This window comes from Amblyomma mixtum, chromosome 3, assembly GCF_055824585.1.
Source record: "Amblyomma mixtum isolate Tamu chromosome 3, ASM5582458v1, whole genome shotgun sequence".
NCBI lineage: Eukaryota > Metazoa > Arthropoda > Arachnida > Ixodida > Ixodidae > Amblyomma > Amblyomma mixtum.
In genome coordinates this window covers 380988-408162 of record NC_143014.1, presented here as the reverse complement: position 1 = coordinate 408162, position 27175 = coordinate 380988, and the positions used below count along the sequence as shown (strand labels likewise).

The 27175-nt window shown below is 47.0% G+C and overlaps 1 protein-coding gene and 1 pseudogene across 6 annotated transcripts in view; both read right to left on the bottom strand.

The window, feature by feature from the left end:
* Positions 1-27175, bottom strand: part of LOC149349077 (octopamine receptor beta-2R-like) — a 507633-nt gene that overhangs the window by 413813 nt on the left and 66645 nt on the right. The gene's annotated exons all lie outside the window — the stretch shown is intronic.
* Positions 18899-20937, bottom strand: LOC149349078 (uncharacterized; annotated as a pseudogene).

The following is a 27175-nucleotide window of genomic DNA, read 5'->3' as shown; positions in this document are numbered from 1 at the left end:
ACCCTGTATAGCTTTACTAACATGAATTCTTTCTTTCTGAATTTTAAGCACCCAATTTTAAGGCAGGTTGTGATGACGACGTAAGGTCATGTGACCTAAGTGGCCCAGCTGCTTCCAAGGCTGCTTCCCTCTTGGGACCAGCTGCCAGAGCCATGCCCGTGATTTTTTCCTCACAACGCCGACGCCGCCAATGCCGACAACACCGAAGCCGGCTTTTCTGCGCAACGGGCCTTAACGCTACCGCGTTAAGATACTGTGTGGGCGATGTTGTCGTCGGCGTTGTGAGCGAGAAATGACAGGCATGGCTCTGGCAGGTGGTCCACAGAGATCAACCTAGGAGGCAGGTGGGCCAGGTCCCTACAGATCAAATAAAAGGAAGGTGGGCCATCTTGGTCATGCAACCTTGCGGCGTGATCACAACCTGCCCAAAGGACAGTGAATAAACTGCCCACTGTGGCAGGTGGCAGTGAAATGAATGAATGGTCACTCGGGAGAGGAACCTCGACGGCACAATTAAGGCCCACCGTTAGAAGCACTTGCCATCGCAGGGCACTGGCGCATCGCTTAACCGCTGCACTGTACCAGGAGAGGTATGAGGACACCCACAGATCTACGAGTACGCTGCCGTGGTTTGGGACCCTCACACTAAAAAAGATATTGCGCAGGTAGAAAAAGTTCAAAGGCGTACTGTGCGCTTCATCTACAATAAATATAAAACCTCTGTATCTCCATCTCTCCTTATGGAAACAAACCAGATAAAATCTCTTACCATCCGAAGAAAGATAGCAAGATTAGAATTTTTGTACTGCTTAATTCAGGGAAAGTTTGGCATCCCGGCAACTCCTTATGTTACTCCATCATAAGCTCGAAAAACGCGACACACACACATCTACAGCTTAACTCCTCACTTCGCAAAAACAAATTCCCATAAGTTTTCATTTTTTGCTAAAACAATCAGTGATTGGAATTCACAACCTGAAGAGGTTTTTACGTGTGCTAATTTCAAAGAGGCCATTACCAATGTCTTTTAACCACTGAAAATGCCCTTCTGAAACGTGCATTTGTAATTGTTTTAGATCTGACGAAGATGTATCTTGGAGTGCTTTTATATCTACATGCATGAATTTTAAACATATGTGTATGTACGTAAGCTGCTATTTGTTCAATGCACTGTAACCATTTCTTGTAATTTGCTTTTGCCCTCCCTGCTTGGACCAAAAAGGTCTGCAGTATCACGTAAATAAAAAATAAATGAATGTAAAGTAGAAAATCACCTTCTGCATATATGGGAATTAACCCATTACACTATCGCGTCATAATTTTAAGGCAGAGCTTGAGTGCCCCCTTCAATTTTTGTTGGAGACGCTGTAGACGACTTTTACTGAGAATTTTTCAGTCAGTGCATGCGACCGCTTTTATGCATCCCAGTGATGGAAACCATGATCAATGAGCCCGATGGCGATTGCAAGTTGGCAAAATGGCTGCACTAAAACTAAAATATATTTCACCTGCCAGACCGTAATTACACATTTTTAATATAGAACAGCGTCTATTTTAGTCCAGACCCAAAGTTGTTACAGCGCAGTGATATACACCTCGATGGCGATAGTGTTAGTGGACCTTGGTTGTGGCTCCATCCTAGAAATGCTAAACACTATGGAGCCATATGTAGCGACAAAAGCTAAAACCACATGGTAAACGATGGGGAGCGGGCTTTGCTTTTCATCGGAGGGCGCACTGAAGAGTGTATGCAGTAATAAAACATAACGAACAGTTCTGAAGGAAAAAAAAACACGGTGCGCTTAAAACAAAACAGCGATATTTTATTGAGATGTGATCACGTGGTGGGATACACCGATAATGGCCGGTTTCACCGCAAAATGGCTTTTTATGCAATTTTTCAATGCAACATTGAAACTGTAAATTGTTCCTTGTTCGATACTTCAGTACTCGGTTCTTACAATAGGTTTGAGTAGAACTTGTTGGGCCAGTTGATGCGCTATAGACGCAAAGAAAGAACCGCGCAAAAGAGACACGTACGGAAAAGAGGTAAGACGGCAAACAAGCACACAAACGCACAGTTTGTGTGCGTATTTGCCTCTTCGCCCTCCGTATCTCTCTAGCGCAGTTCCTTCTTTGAACCATGATCAATGAGCCCGATGGCGATTGCAAGTTGGCAAAATGGCTGCACTAAAACTAAAATATATTTCACCTGCCAGACCGTAATTACACATTTTTAATATAGAACGACTGACATAGTGGTCGATGGACACTTGACAGACTCATTTCTTTGCCGCTCTTTTTCCTTTTTTCCCCTTTGTTCCCCTCCCCAAGTGTAGGGTAGCCAACTGGGCATCGCCTGGTTAACCTCCCTGCCTTTCCGTCCTTTTCTCTCTCTCTCTCTCTCTACAATACGACGCACGATCTTATCATTTCGTCCATAATCGCATGGCACCTTTTGGTCGCTCTTCGCTCCTTTAAACCATAACGCTCCGCCGAAAAATTTTAATCAGTTGTAGTTGGCACAAATTATATTTTCACTTTCCTGCACCTGGCAAAAACCTTTTACGTGCCACTTTACGATCACATCGTCGCTTTTTTCACTCCTACAGCAGAGGCGATTTCCACAATTTAACCAATGCTGTCAACAAATAATTTATTTCCATTGCCACAGAAGACTTATGTAATAACCCTTATGCAATACCTCACTTATGGGCCTTTAAAGGAACTATGCAATTAATTAAAAGGGACTTGTAAATGTTTTAAATACTTAGAAATGATGCTAAGAAGCATTCACACCAAGTATGAGTCTTCGGAAGTGAGGCGGCAATTTATTATGAATATTTAAAAACCGCGTTATTTAAAATTCGCGGGTCGATTGTCTTCGTTGGGATCGGCTTTGAAACCAAAATCGGGAAAATAGACGTCACTAGTCCCGTGACGTCGGCAGGCCACCACACACTGTCATTCGCTGGAGCCACGGCAGCCATGACGTCAAGGGTACGCTTCCGGTAGCCGCGAAAATCGTCTGCTCGAGCCGCCGCGCAACGCCCCCCCCCCCCCCCCCCCCCGGGCAAGCGCGAGCCAGGGCATTGCCTTCACGCATATGGTTTCAATGTATCTCTGCCGCTCTTTTCTGTCCGGAGTTCGGAACCCCTCGCAGTGCATTTGTCGCAGTGACAAGCAAAGAAATCCGACATACGCCGCGATCCAGGAAGGCGAAGAGAGACTGGAGAGACGCTGCTGCTGGGGTGCTGGGTGCGACTAAAGGTGCGACAACCGGAAGTCGCAAACCGAACGTCAGCCAATGACGTATTCATGGGCGGAGCCCAGTCCCAGAGCTATTTTGTTTTTTCTTGGTGCTCCGCGCGTACGAGTTGACGGGGGAGAAGAGGAGTGTGATTTTTAATCGCCTATAACTTCGTTGTGATTGATGCTAGCTCAAAAATTCTTGCGCTGGGGTGACGAGTGATGGAATGCCTATCTCTCGTTTGCTTTACCTAATCGCAATTAATTTACTGCATAGTCCCTTTAAGGGCCCCTGACCACCCTCTGGTCGAAAACACTGTCTACCTCTCTTGGAGCGAGCCTCCTCTCCTTCCGCTCCCTCCTCGAGATTTTTTTCTCCCGCGCCTCGTCTATTAAGCTCCGCAAGGCAAAATCACCCTTCCTCCTCCGATGTTAGCCGGAGGAGTGGTGTCTCGTACAATGTGTCACAAGTCTACGTCATGGCCCCACCTTGAATAGAATTCTTTTCTTGGTTTTTGCTTGCTACCCGGTCAATTTGAGGGGGGGGGGGAGCGGCGGGTCTCCCAAAGTCCTCTTTATTTTGAAGCGAAAAGCTTCACTACGCTCGTCAACAACGTGCTTCGCATGAGACACCCCTTGGCGCCGCCGCGGCGCGCCCTTCCTCCTCCTCGCCACCCCCTCCCTTCTCCTCCTCGCCACCGGTTTACCCTTCGCCGCTGCTAGCGGTTCTTATCGCGTTATCGCAAGGCGTTGCGATAAAGCCCGAGCGGCGGCGGCGGTCATAAGAGGCCGCGCGCCCCGGCGCGCGCTCCGTCATTACTTCTCCTCGCCATCGGTTAACCGCTTGGCACGGTTGGGACGGCGGTCGCCGTCCCTAGAGAAGGTTCTTTCGCAAGGCGTTGCGAAAACGCACACGTGAGCGGCGGCGGCGGCAGTAGAAGAGGCGCAGAGATTCGCCATGGAAGGAACAAAAGACCCAGAAGTGGTAGCGAGGGAGTTGGCTCAAAATCTACACCGCTACCGTGGTGCTCCCAGTGCATTGTGCGCGAACTGCGACAGCCATGACGTCAAACAAAGTATAACTGCGGCTTTTCGCTTGTATATCCAGGCTTAACCAGAGCTAAGCCACTGCCAATTTTTTTTCTCTTTGGGTCTCCTCGCGGTGTTTCGTCGCGTTTTTTTTTTCTCTGTCCCTCCTCTCCCCAGTTGCTTGGGTCGTGGACATAGTCGTCCGGCGCGAAGTGTCTTCCGGAAACCACCACATTCTTTACCGTTGTGTCAGAAAGGCCGATGCGTTTGAGCCAGACACGACTCAACTCATAATCTCCTGGAAATCTGTGCCGGATCGTGGGTCGACTCCATTCGCTGCGTGCTCATCCAACGACGAAACAGCGTCGTTGCATTTTCTCCGCACACTAAACGATCGAGAGACGCGATCGGCTCGGTCACCTTGTTAGCGAGCGCATACTTTCATACATATGTTTGCCATCCCCAGTTAGCGAGCCACCTTTTCATATTTTTTTAGGCCTCCCCATCGTTTCAGGACCGGAGGGGCGGAAGTCGGTTTTGTTCGAAACACGCGGCGAAGCGCGGACCCGGCAGCCGCCCGTTTGCTTTTCTCCATGTGTGTTTTCTGTGTGTTTGTGTCTTTTCTCCGCTCCTAAGCTCATGTCGTTCATTGGAGTCAAGGCGTAGGCAAGATGCACGAAGGATAAGAGGTGTGTGTGCTGAGCGGTCAAGTGGGCGAGCGAGGGAAAGGCTCTACTGCCAATGTAATTAAAACCTTGTTTGGGGGGGCATGAATGGAAGAAAAAAACTGAGAATGGAGCGCGCACGCAGAGCGTCTCGTGACGTGATCACGGCGGGGGGGGTCGAATCGACTCACTCAGTTTTACTATTTTTTACTTTTTATGGCTACGGTTCAAGGCTGTCGCCGTTTTTTTTTTGTTGTTCCTGCATGCGAGTGCATGTGCCAAAACAGAAGGCGCTGCGGAAAGCGTTGTGCAGACGACGCAACGCCAAGGTTACGCCCAACTTTCTCCCGTCAGTCAGAACGATGCACCAATGGAATGACTTTAGCGAAAGTAACTCCCATGACGTCAAAGCGGTTCAGAGTAGTGAGGCGGGGACATTTTTGTTGAAGGAAAGAACTAGCGGGCTTTGATTTGAATTTTCCCAGCTTTTCGGGGCGCGCATGGCTCTAGTATTTTGCAGAGGTTGTATTCGATGCCTCATCTATCGCGTGTTGCGGAAATAAACGCACGCCGTAAAATACTTCTCTCAGCTAAACGGGCGCATTGTTCGAGCTCAAATTTCGCACAGAAATGGCATTTGGTCGGCAGAATTGTTTTATACCACGTTTGCTTGGGGTACTTACCTGATTCGAACAGAATAAGTCGGATATTCACATCGTCTGCGGCGAAGACGAAGGAAATTATGCCGCTCTGTCAACGATCGTACCGGTGGCGCCACCTCATTTGTTGGTCGTGAAGATTCAGAGGAGGGGGGTCGGAAGATTTGAAGGCGCTCTTTCAACTGGTTTCTTAATGGTCACAGAAAACTTAGCTTGGCCAAACTAAGTTTTCAGCAAGTTAAGTTTTCTGTGACCATTAAAAAACAGTTGAAAGAGCGTCTTCAAAGCTCCCGAACCTCTCTCCTTTTCTTTCTTATCTTCGTCAATGACATAATAGAAGTAGTGAACGTGAAAATAAGGTTATTTGCAGATGACTCCATACTATATCAAGAAATAAATAACTGCAGTGACCAGGTTTGTTTGAATTCATCATTGGCCAGCGTAGAAGCATGGTACGCCACATGGCAAATGACTATGAATGCAAAGAAAACGGTCGCTGTGTCATTCACGTGAAAACGAAACCCTTTAAAATTTTCTTACAGCATTGGCGGTAATATTCTGTCTACGGTCAGCAGCTACAAATACTTGGGTCTCGTAATTACATCTGACCTCAGATGGAACGAGCATATGTCATATATTTCAAAAAAAAGCAATGCTCAAGCTTGGTTACTTGAGGAGGTCGCTTCGACAATCAACACAAGAAATCCGTCTTTTAGCGTACAAAACGTACATTAGACCAATTCTTGAGTACGCCTCAGTAGTATGGGACCCGTATACCCAGAAAAACATAACACAGTTAGAAAGCATTCAAAGAAAATCGGTTAGATTTAATTCAACTGTTATAGCTGGCAAGTATCTCCGACGGTTCTTCTAAACAACGCAAACTTAGAGCCATTAAAATTGAGACGGTACAGGGACAGACTGAAATATATGTACCTACTATATCATGATATGCTGGGAATAGATAAGGGTGTGTACATTAATTTAGTTTCTAAGCGCCCAACACGATCTAATCATTCGAAAAAATTAAAAGAATTTTCTTGCAGGACTAACGTGTTTAAAAACTCATTTTTTCCACGGACAGAAAGTGAGTGGAATGCGCTCACCTCGAGTACAGTGGAATGCCCGACGGTCCAGTCATTCTGCGGCATGCTTAACAGTATTGAAGCAAAATAGAATTACCATCGTGTCGTTATGCGCAATGCCTTGAGTGCTTCATATGCATGATTGTTTTCATTGTTTGTACATTTCGTTTCTTGCTCAAGTGACTGAGCATGCGTGGTTGTGTCATGCTGCTGTGTACAGGCCTTGTTGTTTTTGTCGCGCTTTACTTTTCGTTACTATTATTACTGCTGGATTTCGTCTCTTCTTCTCACTTAAATTCTTGCGATGTTTTTTTGTTTTTTTTGTTATGTTCGTTTTCTTGATGTATTATTGATATGCCCACTCCTGCCTAAGGCCTCAAACTGAGGCCGGCAGTATCCTGTAAATAAATAAATAAATAAAGAATCTTCACGGCCAACAAACGAGATGGCGCCATCGGTGCGATCGCTGACAGAACGGCATGATTTTCTTCGCTGTTGCCGCAGACGATGCGAATATGCGACTTTTTTTTATTGATTCAGGCAAGTAACCCAAACATATGTAGGATGAAACAATTCTGCCGACAAAATTCCACTTCTGTGCGAAATTTCAGCTCGAACAGTGCACCCGTTAGCAGGGAGAAACATTCTTCCGCGTGCGTTTATTTGCGCAATACGCGATATGCAGTGGGCTTGTTTTTCAAAAATGTCCGGACCATGGCCAGTGGCCCTTTAAGAGGGCTCACCAGCTACAAGGCAACTCAGATTTGAACTTTTTCTGTCGATAGATGGCAGCACCTGAGTACCCCAAAAAGGAGGGAAGTTGTATTGCCCCTCCAGGTGTGTAAACTACACCGCGACATGAAAGTATTCGTTCTTCCGCGTACTAAAAGTAGACCCAGAACTTTCTGTAGGTATGCGGCCAAGGTTCCGGGGACCGAAGCACAAAAAAGTTAACCCATCTCAAGCCATTGAGCACAGAAGGATGTGGGGCGTCATACAATGGACCATTTCCCAGTAACCCACCAATTTAGCGTTTCCGGTTTGGGTTGAGTCTTTTCTGCGAAATTTTTTTTACAATGGTAGGGTGGGGTTACTGGTTTCGCCCAAGCAGACAGGTGCGGTCAGTTAAAATGGCGGAAGAGAGGCTTGGTGCATCCGCAGGACATTACCCGCAAAAGGTTCCATTGTGATGAACACCTATGTAGTGAGTCTCTAAATAAAAGGAAAGAAAGGAGCTCCTAGCACAAGGCCTTATGACTGGTTTTCTTCCCATTTCCGCGTAGCCTTCCTTACATAGCTACAGAAGCATGTCCTCGGTTGTAGTGACAGCCTGTAGCTTACTTTGCCTAGTCACGTACGAGGTTTCCCAGCGCCGAACACCCATATTCCGCTTCTCAGCACCAACAAGGCACCAAGCAAATCAAAATTGGATGAAACTTAAAAAGACGAGAAGTGTGGTTTGCAAAAGCACCGAGAGCGTCCTGTAGCTATGCATGGTGACTGAACGCAAACTTTGGCATTGCATAAGCGAGTGCTTGCTTAGCTCTGTTTACATGAACCAATAACGCCAGGTTGAGTCGGAGGTCGGGCTGAGGGAAGTCAACCCAACTCGACCGACGCGTATTTACATGAACTCGATTTTAGCTAGTCGAGACCGGTTCATAAGCAGTGACACCAAGCGTCGAGCACCGCATTGCGAGCGAGCAGTGGTAGCATCCAAGGTTCAGTGTTGTCGGTAACGCGCGCGTTACAAGTAACGGCGTTACCGGTAACGCGTTACTTTTTTCGATAACTTGGTAACGTACTAGTTACCATTTCGGAACTGTAACGGGTCACGTACTTACGTTAACATTTTTCGGTAACGTGAGGTATCACGTTACTAGTTACTTTTTTATTTCAATTGTCCCCTCCGCCCCTTTTTCAAAAAAAAAACGCCGAAAATGATGTTGCAAATAAACAAAATGTACCGGTGTTCTCGACGACCATTGTTGCGGCTCGCATGCACGGCAAAAAACACCTGCTCTTGACGACGCACTCAACTAAAAAAAAAAGCACGAACACGCAGTCACACACTTGTCTTCACACCCAAACCACTCACATCCACAACTCTCTAAAGAGTGGACGCATGCCGAGCCACCAATGGACCATTTGTAGAAATCTGTACGTCAGTTTCTGCGTAAGCTTGTTTTCCAGCCAAAAGGTCTCGCGACACACTCGCATTCCCTCTTCTGAGCAAACTCATGAATGTCGCCAGTTTACTTCAAGATGGCCCCAAGAGAGCCGTCGAAAGAGTACAATGGTACAGCACAGAAAAGGGGATTGCAGTCAACCTGCTGTTTCTATCTGCAACTGCGGCTACGTTTCAGGTTATTGAGTCGTAAGCGAGCGAAGCTGACCTTGAACACCTTGACGTAAACACTCGCATTTTTGCGATAATTATGCAGGTTCAAGTAAAAAAAAATTGTTTATGTGCGCTAATATATTTTTTCCAGAACTATGACATGTAAGCATTTCTTTATTGCTACACAATATCCGCATAATTTCGTAGGCAGAAGCACACCGAAATTACTGTAAATTTGTTGAGTTCAGCTATGTTTTCTTTGTGAAGTTGGAATTAAATGAAGTGTGAGCTTTATAAAATTGTTATCTTGAGTTCTTACAGCGAAGACGCACTCAATAAAATTTATTGCCATGGAGTAACGGCAAAGTAACATGCGATACTTTTTTTCCGGTAACGGTAACGCGTTACCTTTTTTTTTGTGGGTAACGTAGGGCGGTAACGCGTTCTTTTTTTGTTTAGTGCAACGAGTAACGTATTTAGTTACTTTTTTTCGGTAACGCCTACAACACTGCCAAGATTGAGGCACGCCACCGCTGCTTCAGAAGTGTGACAGCGCAAGTGAAAAACAAGTTTGCATTTATCCTCTCCCCTCCGTTTTTTCGGCCCGGCAGCGTTTACAAGCACATCGGGGCAGGGTGGAGTTGAGTGAACCCCCGATCTCTTGACTCGACTCGGCGCGTTTACGTGAACAAAGTAACCGGTTTTTGACCAGATAACTCGACTCACGTGTGCTTTGGTGCGAACAATGCCTTACTGTGTGTGCTGCGGGAGGGGTGGGTGGGGGGTGAGGTGCTTTTGGGTGTGGCCTTGCATCCCGCTTCCTTTTCGCACCACAAGCTCCAGAAAAAAAGAAAAGCAGAATCCTTTCGAAATACAGCCCAAGCAAGAAAAAAAGGAAAGAAAGAAATCAAGTTCGTTCGTCCAGGTTCTAAAAAAGAAAAGTGTGCGCACGAACACAGACAAGCAAGAAGTTGGTGGTAGAGTGTAGTAGCGACAAAATAAGTTGTCGCCAGGTGGAGCCACGTCGCACTAGTAAATTTTTAGCGCGAAATTCAAATCACCGCAGAAAATACATACACAACTTTCAGAGCCTGTAAAATACAAACACTAGGTTCGATATGGATAAAAATGGCGGCTTAACAATCAAGAAAGAAAAAGGGAGGAAATGTTGAGGACGAAATTTTGATATTTGGCTTAGTTTTTTCCCAAGGTGACATGAAAGTTCGACATATCTAAACGCACCATTTTTCTGGAACTGTGCGTCTAATTGGTAAAAAAATGAAACTTAAACAATAAAATCTGTCCGCAACATTTCCTCTATTCACTAAAGACGAAAACGCTGCCACAAACCTCATGAAAATCGAGCCATGTTTAGACACGGTATAGCTTCTGAAAGTTCCCATGTATTTCCTATGGACACTGCCACTGGTGAACCCTCTTAAGGGTAATAAATGAGATGGTGACTGAATAATTTTCCCGAAAGCTTTGTTAATGTGATAATCCCTCCAGATTTAGGCAGCTATCTGACCAACCACTTAAAGCTACAATAGCTACTTTCATTTGCGCACCTCGTCCAGCCATCCTATCTGCTGGTATTACTGCGTTATCTCTCAGTTTTCTGTATTTGTACATACTTTGCCACTTTTGTTTACTGCAGTCCAGTTTTCCTGCATTATTTTGCCTGTATGAATACGTTTGGTTTTGATATATTGCTGGACAACTTGCTATAGCCTGCTTCGACTTGATTACTTATCGTTGCACCCAGGTTATTCTTGCTCACCTTTTTGTCCGGGTAATTGTTTTCCTTTTTTATGCATAAGTATGACTGCTTAAAACAGCCGCCTGGGTTAGTTTGTAATCCATGAACGTAGACGGCATTAACTAATATTAGCAAGCGAAATTAACAGGGCATTAAGAGCAAGGGAAATAAATTTGTTGGACGGTTGTTGTTGGAAGGTTGTTGTCACCTTCAACGTGGTTTTTTTTGTTGGTTATGCTCGATGTATATATTTTCGCGGGACAAGCAATAAAGCTTCAGTTGAAAGTCAGCGCTCGTCTTTGTGTTCTACCTACGCCCCCGTCTTTTTTTGCGGTGTCTACACTAATGACTGTTTCACATCCCTGCCTCTTCCTTCCTCATAAGTAATGTTCCTAAAAGAACCTTTAAGCGAGAAATATATTATGATAATGATGAACTTTAAACTTGCCTGAAAACTCGCGTAAAAATATTTTCTCCATTTAGGCCAAATTTTGGTCCTAACTCGCGAACATTATCTTCTGTTCCATTTAGGCCAAATTTTGGCCCTAAAATTCTCTGAAGGGAAAATTCCCCGATGGAACATCCCTGCACACACGGAACGCAGTGGAATCTGGCTTTTGAAGCAGCCATCATCATCGCCTCGGCACAGACAGCTGCGGCACGAAATCCCTAGTATATTTTTTCCGATCCCTTAATAAAAATAATAACAAAATGACTTTATTCCGAACACTGAAACATAGGGTGCAGACAAAGTGGCTCAACCCAAGCCAAAGAGGCTTGTCGTCATTTAGTAAATAAAGAATAATGCTTAGGACGGGAAAGAAGTAATAGAATTGAATTAGACAGGACGAGAGCTAGTCCTGTCTACATGTAAACGCTGACCTCAATTTATCACATCACGCCGCCGCGATGGCTCAGTGGCTACGGCGCTCGGCTGCTGACCCGAAAGACGCGGGTTCGATCCCGGCTGCGGCGGCTGAATTTCGATGAAGGCGAAATTCTAGAGGCCCGTGTACTGTGCGATGTCAGTGCACGTTAAAGAACCCTAGGTGGTTGAAATTTCCGGAGTCCTTCACTACGGCGTCCCTCATAGACTGAGTCGCTTTGGGACAATAAATCCCAATAAACCAAACCAAACCAGCCAAACCAAGGAATCACATCAGGTCAGCCGTTTACAAGTCACGCATTCACCTGATCGGTGACGACTTGTATGAACAAACGGCAAGGCTGAAAAAGAGTGCTTACCAAGGGTACCTTATACCTTACAACCAGAGCATGTGAGAAGGTTTGGTTTATTGGGGTTTAACGTTCCTAAGCGACTCAGGCTATGAGGGACGAAGTGAGAAGCTTCGGAAATTTCGACCACATGATGTTCTTTAAAGGGACTATGCAATGAATTAAAAGTCACTCGTAAATGTTTTCAATAACAAATGATAACAATGATAACAATAACAATGATGCTAAGAAGCATTCACACCAAGTATGAGTCTTCGGAACTGAGCCGGCCATTTATTATGAATTTTAAAAAACCGGGTTTTTTAAAATTCGCGGGCCGATTGGTGTCTTCGTAGTGACCGACTTCAAAACCAAAATTGGGAAAATAGACGTCACTAGTCCTGTGACGTCGGCAGGCCACCCCACGCTGTCATTCGCTGTAGCCACGGCAGCCACGACTTCACGGGCACGCTTCCGGTAGCCGTGAAAATCGTCTGCTCGTCTCTGAAAGTACCGCAGCTGTTTTCTCTTCGCCGCCGCGCCGCCTATTGGTCACTTGAGATCACGTGATTTGGCGCCGCCATAGATGGTCCATTCGCTCTAGGAGCCGACGGGGCGCAGTGCTTCCGAGGTGGTTGGACGGCGTGTTTTACGAAATAGCACGTTCAGTATCGCGTCTGTGTGCGTGCGTGTGTCTGTGTGCGTGTCTGCGCCTCTATCTGAGCGTACGTCTGCGTGCGTGTCTTTGTGCGCGCACGTGTGTCTGTGCGCGCATGTGTGCTGTGCGCGCGTGTGTCTGTGTGCGTGCGTGTGTCTGCGTGCGTGTCTGTGTGCGCGCGTGTCTGTGTGCGTGCGTGTGCGTGTCTCTATGCGTCGTGTGTCTGTGTGAGTGTGACAGCTATAAATGTCTTCGGAGACGTTGCTTTAGGAGATTTTTTTCCCTGCTGGTCATCAATATTGGCTAATGAGGCTCAAATAAAAAGTAATAAATTGCGGAGTTTAACGTCCCGAAGTGACACGTTAGCTATGACGGGTGCCGAAGTGTGGCGCAGTGGGGGAATTTATGCCACTTGTAGTTATTTAACGCGTACTAACATCGCACTGCGCACGGGAGTTTTTGCATTTCGCCTCCATCGAAATACAGCCACAGCGCGTCCGCATGCTATCTGGCTATTTGGCCGCACAGTTAGAGCGTTGGCCCCCTCGTCGACCTTGGGGTCGCCCAACTACCTCCCACAAGCCTCCGACCGGCGACTGACCACACGGAGGGAAGAACAGGTGGCAGGAAACAGTAAGCGTAAAGGGAAACGTTGTATACGCATCAGACTTCCAAGTGAACCGATTTAGTAAACGTTTTGCTCAATTCCGCTGGTATGTGCGCAGCCTGCTGGCTTTAAAGTTTTCCGGGTCCCGAAAACATATATTTGCGAGCCTCTCACGGAAGCGATAGGACAAGCCTGCTTCTTGCGTTGTTAGTGCACACCAGGAGACTCAAGAATACGAGAGGCTGCGCAGATGTCGTGCGACGCTTTCAAGGTCGTAAACCCTCACCTCATCTAAGCTCTTAATCATGAATACGTCCATTGATTGACTTTTGCGCAAAACCGATGAGCAAGGCGGCCGCAAGGGACTTTCTTCGCCTAGCAGACGACGTGCTCGCCGCGCTGAACCACCTCTGGCAACAACACCCCAATGTTGCCCGCGCGCCGCCCGCTGGTTGCGGTACTTTCAGAGTTCCAGTGACTTTATCTGCTCGAGCCGCCGCGCGACCCCTCTCGGGCAAGCGCGAGCCAGGGCATTGCCTTCACGCATATGTTTTCAATTTGCTTCTGCCGCCTCTTTCTGTCGGGAGTTCGGAAACCACGCGCAGTGCCTCTGTCGCAGTGACAAGCAAAGAAATCCAACGTGCGCCGCGATCCAGGAAGGCGAAGAGAGACCAGAGAGACGCTTCTGACGCTGCTGCTGGGGCGCTGGGTGAGGCCGGGTGCGACAACCGGATGCCGAACGTCAGCGAATGGCGTATTCATGGGCGGGGCCCAGTCCCAGAGCTGTTTTCTTTATTTTGTTATCGGTGCACTGCGCATACGAGTTGAGTGGGGAGAGGAGGAGCGTGATTTTTAATCACTTATAACTTCGTTGTTATTGATGCTAGCTCAAAAATTCTTGTGCTGGGGTGACGAGTGATGGAATGCCTATCTCTCGTCTGCTTTACGTAATCGCAATTAATTTGCTGCATAGTCCCTTTAACGTGCACTGACATCGCACATTACAAGGGCCTCTAGAATTTCGCCTCCATCGATATTCGGCCGCCGCGGCCGGGATGGAACCCGCGTCTTTCGGGCCAGCAGCCGAGCGCCGTAACCACTCAGTCACCGCGGCGGGTGAATGTGAGAAGGTAATGAAACTAGTGGAAGCGGGCAAGAGCAATGAACCAATTAGAAGGTGGCGGTTGAGCCGAATGTGCACAAAATGTCGTATGGGCTGATGAAGAAGGTAGGAGAAAAATATGGCATCAGCGTCGTGTTTTTGGCGCCTAATAAGTTTACGACTATCTGTTCGCAGCTGCAAAGGAAAACTGTTACAAGTAGACGCGGTACATGAATGGCAGATGTCCTGTTAAGCACTGTTCGAGGTTTATTCCGTGCAGTGTTGGCGCGGTGTATAGGTTGCTGCTTTCCTGTGGGGATCTATATAGCGGACAGACTGGACACTACGTTAGCATTAGGCTAAAAAAAAAAGACTTCAAATCATGTGACAGCGCTTCTTCGAATTCTTTCATAGATCTCGCTCTGTACTGTCGCTGGTGCAAAAGCACTTCCGCTTTTTGAATCGCTATCACTCTTTTCAGAGATAAAGTCTCACTGCACAGAAAATTGATGGAAGGTTTTGCATTCATGTGAGAAAGAATGCTTGCGTCAGTCGCACATCTGTTTTTCCCAAAATGAGATATATTCCTTAGCGAGTGCCTACATGGGCTATAACTGATACAAAGGAGCTTAGGAATGCTATCTTCCGCAGGCCATGGCTACTTGGTACTTTTCTTTCGTTTTGGACACGTGCACTACATTGTTGGCTGTGCTACGTTTGCCGAGTTCTTTATGTTTTTGTTTTGTTAGCTGTCCGTTACGTATACCGGGTGATTGTTTTTAATGCTTACAGATTTTATTTTAAAAACTGTGAGAGATACTACGGTGCGCTCTGTGCAGTTTTAAGTGTAGTATCAAGATGGAGAGAAACGCGAACAACGCGGCGCCTACGCTCTCCGCTATTCGAATTCCTCTTTAACATCTTTTTTTTACCAGACAGGTCAAAGCGCAATAGAGTCGCCCTGGAATGTATCAAGGACGACACTGGCGTCTTTTTGCTACCACCGAAGTGAAACCGAGATGAAAAAAATGCAAACGGCGGAGCGCCTGGCTAGCTTTGTCCGCATTTCTTTCCATCGCCCCTTTGCAACAAGAAGGCCATTATGTTCGTGGTAGACCTCAGCTAAAGGACGAAAAATTAGGTAAAGTTAACAAATCGACAATTTAATATTTTTGTTTTACGGCATGAAATTATATTGCGATATTGAAGGCCGGCAACATGAAAGTTGAACCCGGATTTGTTTTTTAATTGTCTCGGTCGGCATTGTGGCTCGAAATATTTAATGTCAAGAATACGGTTTTTTAAAACCGACGAGTTGGTTTTTGCGCATAGCGCATTTATGAAAAGGCGTCCCACCGCGCGATATCATCGCCGAAATCACGTTTTCTGCTTCTGCATTATAAAATACACAAATTACGTCTGTAACTGCTGCAGTCCAAATGCATACAGAGCCATCTTTTAATTGTGAATACGGGAAAGTGACTCAATGAGCTTACAATAAAGAATTTTTTCACGTGATCAGGCTATAATAAGCCTATAAATATAATAAGGCATTTTTAATAAGGTATAATAAGGCAAATGTAAAAAAGTGGGCTTGTATACGATGTTGACGGCCTTTAATTTCTCCATATGTGCCTTGTTCTTGTTATGTTGTTAGTGGCTATTTATTGGTAATAAAAAAATAATATATGAAGGGAAAAGATGTTGCTAGCCGCGGCATCTGTCATCGAAGCCTGAAGCACCCGAGCTGCGGCTGGCGAGAATAAAATGAGACGGAGGAGAGGCAGAAAAAAAGAAAAGGGGAGCGATGGAAGAAAGGATAGGGGTAGGGCGGCAATATACACTATGTACAAATACAGGGAAAAAAAATAAAATAATTGTGGGGTGCTGCCCGCGCAAGGTTACTGAGTGTGCGCGGGCGTGCAAATTGCGTGGAGGAGGGGGAGCGGCCGGCTGCAGCTCCCGCGATGACTTTCCGGCCGGCACAGATGTGTTGCCCTGCGCCAGTGAGGGCATCCCGCGAGCCAGTGTTTGTGGGGGAGCATAGGGCACGCGCACATTCACTTGGTCGTCGCAGGCCGGCCGCTCAAAGGTAAATATTTAAATGCCGCACGCGTGTCGTATTCGGTCCCGAGGGAAGAAAGGAAAAAGAGGACAAAAGCACACGCTCGCGGCTCACTGTAAACATAAGCTGGTGTGGGGGCGCCCAGCTGTAAAGCGTCCGAAGGTAGCACACGCGGAGCGTTTTGTCATTGCGAATAACTACCTGGCGCGGAACAAACTGGACGTCAAGCCCGTCTGTTCGAAGTATACCCTTAGCAAAAACTAATACGTTTGGAATATACGGAGGTCTATTTAAAATGTATTTTAAACATATTTTGTATTCATGAATGCACTAAAAATATGTAGGAAATACGTTTCTGAAATTTCATGCTTGGTATTCGAAATATATTTTTAAAATGTGCCAAAAATACCTCACTTAAAGCATACTTCGTGCACTTTTCAAATACATGAAAAAATATGCATGCAGTTTTAGCATCTTGTCAGTGCATTAAAAGTGTATTTTCGGAAATATGAAATTAATTCATCGAAAGTATACTTCAATTCTAGAAAACGGGCAGCCCTTGTAAACGTATATGTATGCAGTTTTAGCATCTTGTCAATGTATTAAAAGTGAACTTTCGTAAATATGAAATTAATTCATCCGAAATATATTTCAATCCTAACAAACGGGCAGTCCTTTTAAACGTCTTTGCACACTTCTAGCTGCCATGAACAGTCGAGTGCTCGAAATCGTGTTTCGGGAAATGGCATTTGCGTGTCGTCAATGTATTTGAAGTGTACTTCCGTAAATACGTAATTAATTCGTCCAAAGAACACTGAAATTCTAGCAAATTGGCTGTCCGCATTAGCATATTTGCAGCGCACTACAAGCTGTCGTTGAACAATCTAATGCTCAAAATCGAGTTTCGGGACATCGCATTTTGGTGCTGGCCATCTATTTAAAGTGTACTTTCGTAAATACGCAATTAATCCGTCTGAAGTATATTTAAATTCTAACAAATGGGTTGTCCGCGTAAACATATTTGCATTACACTTCAAGCTACCGTGGAACAATCTAGGGCTCGAAATGACGTTTCAGCGAAGAGTGAAAACTTTCCCTTTCTTGTCATCCTTTCGTTTATGGTAACTTCTAGCAGGAAGGTGATCACCACTTGTACCCCTGCTACACGGGCGCTTCGAATGCCTTCCAGCCGAATGTCATCTAACGATGCTACATGTGTTCTGTCTAAGGGAGTGCTTGAAGATAATATTACGCCAATGAATATTAACCGCGTCAGCATGAAATTTCCCCGGGAGTGCGCCGATGAGGACGACTGCACTCATACTGTTGTTTACATCGCTTGTTTACATAACATAAAACGCAATCTGCGCTTTGGTTCTAATAAACAATCTGTTTTCTTTTTTACTGGTTGTACTCGTGATTGTTTACGCAGTGCTACAGTGTGGGAAGCGATGATGCGATCGCACGCCTGAGAAAGCCGGGTTGTTGGCATCGCGCAGGACTGGCGCTTCTCGCTTCTTGTCCCGGCTTTCTCCGACGCGACCAGTACTTTTTTTTAAACTACTTTATCCAGAAGTATGTATGGCGACTGTTCGCTTTAACTGAAACGGCCTAACTTGTTATCCACAAGCTAGCGACGGCGACGACGGCTGCTGGCCGTAAAGCACGGCTCGGCAGTCTGGGTCACACCGGCGATTCCCGTTCATCGTACGCGTGCCCTGCGATGTAAGCAATAGTTGATTTCAGGTCACTGTTGCCAAAACTACGCCTGGTGACCATTTGCATTCGCTAAAGCTTGTGATTCGCTCTTCACAACCGCCGAAATCACAGATCCAACCCTGCGAACTCGCTGGGCCTAGTCGTCGCGGAAGGGAACAGAGCCGTCGTCGATTGAAACTGATTTGGCAAGCGCTTATCGCTGGTGAGTGTTCAGGTATGCACACGTGAAATATAGCCGTTCGTTTCGCTCATTTAGAAGCGCGAGCATGCACACACCGCCGCCTCATCACCGTGCTCTCGCTCAGCCGCCGACAAGGCTGACCGTCCGCCGACCGGATTCGTCGGTGTCGTTGGCCTGAAAAACGTGTCCCTCTAGAATCATATTATAGTAAACTAGATATTTCCCTATAATTACATGCTGTTGTTCAGCGTGATATATACTGTCGTTGTCGGACTAGTGTGACCGCCGTCGTCGTCGTCGCTGTACACTGAAAACGAGCTGAGGCTTTCGAATGCGTTTCGAAAGTGTCGTGCAGCACCGCGGCAGTCCATCGAGTCCGAATGTCATTCCTATTCTCGAATGCCACTCCACTCAATGTCATTCGAACATTTCCGTGTGAGAACGTGATAGCATTATACCAGCAAAAGCGCCTTGGGTACTTCTGGGTCCGAATAAGCCAGCGGAAAGGACCCCGTGTGGCAGGGCAGACCGGCTCCCTTACACGCCCATGTATCTGTTGGTTGACAGTTCGACTCCTGACCTGTGCCTGACGCAAGTTTCAACTAGCAATTCCGTTCTCAATTAATCCCAGATTCGAACGCGACCAGTAGGGTACTTCTGCGATAATTTGGAAGCCCACAGTATTTGCGCAAAAAAAGGTATCACCGTGCAAAATAGTGCGTCGCTTTCGCTGGGTATATACACGGCAAGCCAAGTATAGCGCTTGTCGTAGGATTTGTTGTTTGCTGTGTCGCTGTCGTCTTGGTATGCTGTATGTAGGTATCTGCCGTTCCCATTCAATCACGTGACCTTATAATATCAGACTCCTGTTGATTAATGATAAATACCCGTGTACGATTTGTTCTCCAGTTGATGAATTAACCCGTGTCATTCCATGGAGCCGCCCAGTAGACTTTTTTTTAAGCCCGAGTAAACACATTTTTAATGTATTAAATGTATATTTTTAGTATATTTCTAATGTATATTTTTATTATATTTTTAATGCATTATAAATATGCTAAGCGGGCAAAAATGTACTTTTCACGTATTTTTAAGAACGTTTAAAATATTATTCCTAGTATACTTAGAAAGCATTCGTATTGCAGTTTAAGCATAGGGACAAAAAATGCGAAATAAATATGAAATTAATACAATACGTTTGAAATGCATTTTTAGCACATCCTCTTTTCGCTAAGGGTACACAGAGGCTCACAAGAGTTAGCTCACGGATGCGGGCACTGCGCTTGGGCCACAGGAGCGCCGAGACACTGTCCGGGATGAGTCCCTCCGCCCTGTAAGCCGCAAGCATGTCGCGACGCGGTTGGGCGAACGCGGTACAGCGGAGGAGCAAGTGCTCCAGTGTTTCAACTGTACCACTATCGCCACACACGTCGCGTGTAGCTAGTCCGTGGCGCACACGTCTGTCCCCGGGCCACACGCATCCTACACGCGCACGGAGGATCATAGCGCGCTGCTGCCGTGTTAGGGAGCGGCCACTGATACTGTTTGCGCTCCCCTCGTGCGATGCGCTGGTCAGGGTGCTGCTTTCGGAGGTGGTAGTAGATGACCGCTCGCACGTCCTCCAGTGCAAGAGGGAGATCGCTAGGAGGTAATTGATGTGCGCCGGTCGCGAATTCGTCGGCTTGTTCGTTGCCCGCAATTCCGCAGTGGCCGGGCACCCACTGTGCACGTATGGCGCAGCCGTGCTGCGCCAGTCGCTCTAGGCGCGAGCGGATTTCACACAGTAGAGGGGTACCGCGGCGTCGGGTTTGCAGGCGGCTGAGGGCGGCGCGGGAGTCGTATAGCAGAGCACATCTGGGCGGCGGCGGAGCAAGGGAGAGGAGCAAGTCGAGCCCCGGACGGATGCCCGCAAGCTCCGCCGTGGTGGAGGAGCCCATAGAGGCGACGTGTAGCTGTCTGTGCAGGTGCAGGGCGGAAATGGTCGCCGCCGCTGCAAGCGAGCAGCTTTCGCCCGCCACGGAGCCGTCGGTGTACTACACGAGGAGGTGGTCTCGGAGTTCCTCGTAGATGACGGCTCCGGTCAACTGTTGTACTGCACAGAGCGGGGTGCTCCGCTTTCCCGCGATGCCGACGATGTCTCGCTGCACCTCCGAAGCAGCAGGCCAGGGCGAACAGAGGCCGTATGGGGGCGTGGCGTTGGTTAGCTGCTCGTACTCGAGCAGCGCCGCTCCCATGCGCGAACGTGGGTATTTGCGCAAACGCTGAAGGAGCGGTCCGCCGTCTGGTGCGCGGTGTAATCTGCCGATGTGGCGCAACGCCCGCCGCATGGCCTGAAGTTGTAGTGGCCACGCGCCCGCCTCGGCTAGTGTCTCCGCGCACTGCGAGTTCGCGGGGAGGCCGAGCATGCACTTGGGGCTTTACGGTGTTGCACCTCGAGCTGTTTCCAGTTCGGTTTGCGCACCGTGACGAGCGGCCCCAGGGCTGCAGCATTGTAGAGCCGCAGCGCGGCTTGTTGTGAGATGCCCTGGCCTCGAGCGGTGAGCTTGTGTACGGCGGCGGTGGTCCTCTTCATCTGCATTCAGGCTTTGGTCGCCGCGGGGTGGAAGGAGAGGCTTTCGTCGATGTCCACACCCAGGTAACGCACCGAGCGTTTCCACGGCAGGGAAGTTCCGTCCAGTTCAAGCGGCGGCGGTCTAGCGCGCGAGCGCGAAACGCAAGCCATGGCGTCGGATTTGGGGGCACAGAGCGGCAGACCGAGGCCGCGTAAACGAGCTGCCACCGCGGTCAGGGCCTTTTGCAGGCACCCGCGCACGCGGAGCGCCTCACCCGACGGCCCCAGGCACCACAGGGCAATGTCATCTGCGTAAATGGACATGTGTATATGTGCCTTAAAACGAGAAATTAAAAACTAGGTTGGCTAATTCTAGTTAATTATTCTCCCTTTAGTTGAGCTCTATCTCGTACAAAATGTTCTCCTTGCTGTACGATCCAACTTCAAAGACTCCACTGAAGTCTCTGTCACTGTTTTTTTTCTGTAATGAACATCTCTAAGAGTTAAAAAAATATGGCTAGGCATCAGTATTCCTGAGCACAAAATATTGTGCGAAAGCACGGTTATTCGCAAGTCGACAACAGCACCATGCACCTCAAAGCGCGATTAACGTGTCCACTGACCCGGAAAGTCCGCTATGCGCCTTTTTTTCCCCTCAAAATCAACAGCGTCTAAACCTTCCGCTAGTTTTGAAGAAAGGAAAGGCGCCTAACTACCTCAATTTGTAGGTGGACGCCACCGTCTACTCACAGCGCGACTGAGGTGTCTGATTACTCTGTGTGCCAGTCACACTTGCTGTTAAGAGGCTTCACACAGACACCTTTGAAACCCGGGGAGTGCGGCTAGAAGTGTTACGTACTAAAAATCACCCGGTATATTTTTTCCTGTAACAAGGCTCAGTTGACGTCAGCCCTTGTCCTGCATTCTTTCTTCCTTTATGTCCATATTTTACCGCGGTTTTGTGCAAGATGGACCATATTTCAGGATTTTTTCTGTAATGAATTACGAGTGAGAGTTACTTTCTTTTACTAAAAGAAGCAAAAAACAGTACAGCTTCGAGAACCTGAACTTGGCTGCAAACACTCGTGCTAACGGGAATGTTTCCTTCGTGACAGATCGACAGGGGACTGTTGTGAACTTACTTGAAACAGGTGCTGTGGGGGAGACGGACGACCCTTGCCACCTGACGGCTGGCCGAGTCCTGAGCTCATCCGTGCTACCTTCCTCGAAGCTCCAGTATTCCCTCAAACTCGGTCAACCACGAGGCTTGCACGTGGTGCACGCCTATGCTAGCTAGAGGCCCAAGAGCAAGAAATGGAGAGAAGGAGCAGAGTTCGCTCCAGCTACAAGTTTGGGCCAATGAGCAACCGGGACGCTCCCAAAGATAGTACCCAAAAGACAGTCTTCTTGATTGGACGAAAAGGGCGGGAATCTCTGCTCACGACTGTATTTAAAAGCTCCCGCCTCCTTTGTTCAGAGCATTCCCCATTTTGACGTCTCTTAGCATGTAGCGTGTTTTTCGTTGTGAATATATGTTTCGTTGTGAATATATGTGAATATATTTTTCTTGCTGTTTTTCCTCTAAACTCCCCGTATCCTCGTCATTGCTCCTGCCGGTCGGCCACTGCGGACCCGCGTCCCAGCAGGACCAGCTGCATAGAAACATCGCGCCAAATCACTTCGAGCCACCACCATGCCATGGCCATCTCCTACGGCACCGCTCGCCCTGATAAATATCACGTGACCGCCCGTAGGTTCCAAACGTCCGGTGACATAGAAGCTGAGAAGGAAACCGAGCGTCAGGCGCTTTTCTCGGCCTCCGCGGAGTTGGGTAGCAGCGCGGTGGCATGGAGATAAGCTTCAGAAGGAGCAGCTGCGAACAAGGCCGCGGTGAACGGTCACCAGCGAAAATGGCTCAGCGGAACTGATGCTGCGCGGAAACGACGGGTTCCCACGAGAGCGAGCGTCATGGCTGGCGCGAGCAGGAAAGGAGGCGATGAGGCCAAGATGGCAGGTGCCGCTGTCCGCCCACAGGCAGGAAGACGAGGGTCCCATTGGGAGAAATGCCGGCCGCCGTGGTGTGCGCATCAAGACGGTTCGAACGAGACTACCTAGCGGCACCACTCTTATAAAGATTCCTCTGAACGGCGCGTAAATGCCACCCGAGCACACACAGGCTTTCTACCTCTTAATTTAAGCAAACCGCGCTATTAACGCATTAGGAAAAAAGAATAATCTAGCTGTGAAATTTTATTCATTTTTGGCACAAGATGTTGCTTTACACCGAAAAGCACACTCCTGAAATTTCGTAAAAATCGCTATATTTGTTTAAAATTTATACTGGCGAATTGTTTTAGAAAGGTGGGTTCTCCTTATAGCAGAAGTGGCTATTTCAAACCACTCCTACATGTTGGCGAGAAACATTGAAACATCCGTGTTTTATGCAAAGGGTGAGACTGCACTTCTCGCAGGACAACATGTACCTTTTCTGGCATACTGGCACCGCAGCCATCTCTCTAATTTGCGTGGCAAGTTTCTTCCTCTGCCAAACACACTATCAGACACGATTCAGGTGGGGCGTCTACGAACGGCTCTTTGCTGCGTGCCAAAGTGCAGGTCTAGTAACGCCTGTTATGAAAGCAGAAGGTCAACACGCTCGTCTCCAGCTATATGACGGATTTTTCAGTCGTTCACCATCACAATATTGATCATGTGTGTGATACGAAGTCAACCCTACTGTTTGCCCCGGATGCCGACCTTATAGTTGTTCACAGCTTGGTCCGAAAAGTGGACACCACCTATGCTATCATGTTGAAGGTCGCGCGAAAGACAAGAACGAAAGGATGAAGGAAGACACGACCTCGTCTCATGTTTAAGTAAAACTTTCAGTTCTAGTCGAAGCCACTCTTATTAAGAGCACAGTGCATAAATACGCAACATTTTTCTTACCCAAAATGTCATTTACAACAACAGAGCCAGTGCAATTACCGTTTTCTACGTCGGTCTCTATTGAGCGACCCGGAGGATTTATAACCACACCCCGGCTTTTTCAGGAACGTCAACGACATATGCTGCGACCTGTAATGTCTCGCTGCGCCGACAAAGTGGCTTCTTTCCGAAGAAAAGTGCAAGCGTTCGTCCTGGAATAACGAGCGCCATTGTGCATGCCGTAAGAACCAGCGTGCTACAGAAAGTACAGCAGGGTTTGCAGATCACTGCGAAAAAAATTAAGATACGTGCAATTCAAAGCATCAAGTGCCACATTTGTCTTTCGTGCAACTGTATATTTGAAATTAGCAGCATACGTCGGTAAATGCGGCTGCGAGAAAATTATAAAAACAAATGCTTGCCGATGGTGCTGACGTAAAACAACCGCCCTGAACTCGTACTAATCATCACGTACTAAGGACACGTACTAAGGACAGGACACGCGCATTCTTGTTTTATTTCATTTCATTTATTTCATCCTTAAAGGCCCGAAGGCATTACATAAGGAAGGGGTTACAAGTTGTTTTGTGTAAATGCACTCATGATGAAAACATAGGCAATGAAAGAAACACTGCAACTGCAAACCCTACAAAAATAAAACAAAGAGTATCAAGTGGTTATAAAATAAGAGAAACCAAAAAAGTACAGAAAAATACAAGAAACACACAGGGAAAATACAGAGAAAAAGTAAAGGCCAACAAACGGTTCACGTGTTCTGAAAATGACTGGCGAGTTTCGCGCGAAATGATTTGCGATCGTTGCATGATACTAAGTCGTTGGGCAGGGCATTCCAATGGTTTATTGCGTCAGGAAAAAAGGAACTGCTCATTGCTAAAGTACGGCTCTTGATGCTGGCTATGGGGTGGCTGTGGCTGAGGCGACTGGAAGTTCGGATCGGTGGTTTCAGCAGCGGGTGTTTTGATGTCAGATGGTAGAAAAAGCTGGGCAGTAGGCAAAGGCGTGAGATGATGCGGCGTGATTCAAGTGTGGGGAGGGAGATAGAATGTTTGAGTGCGGTGATGCTACTTTCTTTTGAGTAATCAGAGGTGATAAAATGGGTCGCGCGGTTTTGGATGGCCTCAAGTTCGGCGCTAAGGTACGCTTGAGAGGGATGCCAGATGGATGATGCAAATTGAAGTTTGGGACGAACAAATGTTAGGTAAGCAAGTTTTTTTACTTCGGGAGATGCTGACTTGAGGTTACGTCAGAGATAACCGAAGACACTGGAAGCATCAGAACATATTCTTTGGACATGGTTCACCCAAGATAGTGAAGATGTCAGATGTAATCCAAGATACTGATATGACGTTGTTGAGGCAATCGGGACTGAGTTAATATTGTATGAATGATGAATAACTGCGCGTTTGCGACAAAACGACAAGAGTCGGCATTTATCTAGGTTTAAAGGCATGAGCCATCGGTCGCACCATGTGGCTATTGTGTCAATATCTTTTTGTAGTAGGTGACTATCGGCGGGATCACGAATGGGGCTGTATATTACGCAGTCGTCCGCAAACAGTCTTAATTTGGCGTTTGTGTTTACTGAAAGATCTTTGATGTAAATGAGGAATAGCAGTGGTGATAAGCCAGCGCCCTGGGGGACACCATTGCATGAAGTGAATTGCATGCGCCCATTTAAGAAATGATCAATACAGGTTATTAGGTTACCAGGAATGCCTAGGGAGGAGAGTTCTGCGAGCAGGTGCGAGTGAGGAACACGGTCGAAGGCTTTCGAAAAATCTAAAAAAACGGCGTCTATTTGAAGGTGCGCCGTGACATCCATAAAGTGTAGGATGTCATGAGTGAATTCGGCCAATTGGGTTTCATAGGAATAGTGTTTTCGGAAACCGTGTTGGTGGGGATAAAAGAAGTTAATTGAGTCTAGATGGCTCATTAAGTTAGACGATATAATATATTCGAGTAATCTTGAAGGAATGCTGGTCAACGAAATGGGGCGATAGTTGGAAGGATTTGTGCGGTCACCTTTCTTGAATATTGGAATGATTTCAGCTATCTTCCATTCATCGGGGACTTCTCCGGATTCCAATGATTGGGTAAAAATTAGATGCAGGATTAGGCTTGAGACTGAACTAGTATTTTTCAGGAGTTTACTGTTTATATTGTCGCAGCCAGCCGATGATGAAGTTTTGAGAGAACTGATTAAGGTTGCTATTCCTGCCGGTGTGATTGTGACTTGGGGCATGAGTATTGCTGAGGTGGCTGGCAAAAAACATGGACTGCGAGTTGCTGAGGAGAACACTGAACAGAAGTATTTATTTAGAATTTCCGCGCACTCATTGCTGTCTATGGGGTCACGGTCATCGTCAAGAAGCTCAATTCTAGTGGATCGGAGTTTAGGGGAGAGAATACGCCAGAATTTATTAGGGTTTGTTTGAAGGATAGAATGTAAGTCGGAAGAAAAAAACTTCAGTTTACCTGATGCCAATTTTTCATTATATTCTTTTGCGCATAGATGGTATCGTTCCCATGTTTCAGGCAGGTTATTCCAGGTTAGCCTTACGGTAAAGACGCTTTTTCCTATTAAGAAGCCTTTTCAGGTCTCTCTTGAACCATTCGTTGTTACAATCGGATTTTACAAGGAAGGACGGAACGTGTAGGTTTTTCAGTGTTAGCATTGTAGTTCTAAAAAGTTCCCAGTTGGCACTGACCGAGCGAGCATTATAAGATTTCACAAAAGAGTTATAAAATTCTGATAGTGCGAGGTTGATGGCATTGAAATTAGCCCTTTTGTAGTCGGTTATTATCTTTTTCGTTGGGGACCGCTTTGTGATGGGCAATGATAGGCGGATGTGAATTAGGTTGTGATCGCTAAAGGCTGGTAACACGGTGATGCCTTTAACGTCATCGGAGGAGGTTGTCAGAAGTAGGTCAAGAATGTTACTTCCTCTTGTGGGGCATGTAATGACTTGGTGTAGGTTGAAGTGAAGTGTTAGCTTAAGGAAGCGTTTTGATTCGTGGGAAGGGGATCTATTAAGCACTGAGAGTAAGGGTCAGCTAATATTAGGGAAGTTGAGGTCGCCGAATAAATAGATGGGAAATTTGGAAATTTATTTTTGATGTTGTTCAAAGCAAGGCACAGCGCGTCACAGAAGGATGAATCACTATCAGATGGCCGATAGCAGATACCAAAAACGACTTTCCTTGCCCTGTCATTCACTGATGCCCACGTGAGTTCAAGAGTGTCGTCATTAGAGATGTGAGAAGATGAAAAGGTGTTCTTGATAGCTATGCGAACGCCTCCGCCTTTTTTGTTTTTCCTGTCATGCCGGTATACTGTGAAG